The sequence below is a fragment of the Bison bison genome, unplaced genomic scaffold (genome assembly GCF_000754665.1).
Source record: "Bison bison bison isolate TAMUID 2011002044 unplaced genomic scaffold, Bison_UMD1.0 scf7180017864103, whole genome shotgun sequence".
NCBI lineage: Eukaryota > Metazoa > Chordata > Mammalia > Artiodactyla > Bovidae > Bison > Bison bison.
In genome coordinates, this window is record NW_011494675.1 from 40,597 (window position 1) to 41,265 (window position 669).

Consider the following 669-nt stretch of genomic DNA (forward strand, 5'->3'; position numbering starts at 1 on the left):
GTTTCACCCTCCTCTTTCACTTTCATCAAGAGGCTTTTGAGTTCCTCTTCACTTTCTACAATAAGGGTGGTGTCATCTGCATATCTGAGGTTATTGATATTTCTCCTGGCAATCTTGATTCCAGCTTGTGTTTCTTCCAGCCCAGGGTTTCTCATGATGTACTCTGCCTAGAAGTTAAATAAGCAGGGTGACAATACACAGCCTTGACGAACTCCATTTCCTATTTGGAACCAGTCTGTTGTTCCATGTCCAGTTCTAACTGTTGCTTCCTGACCTGCATACACATTTCTCAAGAGGTAGGTCAGGTGGTCTGGTATTCCCATCTCTTTCAGAATTTTCCACAGTTTCATGTGATCCACACAGTCAAAGGCTTTGGTATAGTCAATAAAGCAGAAATAGATGTTTTTCTGGAACTCTCTTGCTTTTTCCATGATTCAGCAGATGTTGGCAACTTGATCTCTGGTTCCTCTGCCTTTTCTAAAACCAGCTTGAACATCTGGAACTTCCCAGTTCATGTATTGCTGAAGCCTGGCTTGGAGAATTTTGAGCATTACTTTACTAGTATGTGAGATGAGTGCAATTGTGCGGTAGTTTGAGCATTCTTTGGCATTGCCTTTCTTTGGGATTGGAATGAAAACTGACCTTTTCCAATCCTGTGGCCTCTGCTGG

The 669-nt window shown here is 42.5% G+C and overlaps 1 protein-coding gene across 1 annotated transcript in view; it reads left to right on the forward strand.

Annotated features, from left to right (window-relative positions):
- LOC104987639 (spermatogenesis-associated protein 31A2-like) overlaps window positions 1-669 on the forward strand; it is a 14,387-nt gene that overhangs the window by 11,469 nt on the left and 2,249 nt on the right. The gene's annotated exons all lie outside the window — the stretch shown is intronic.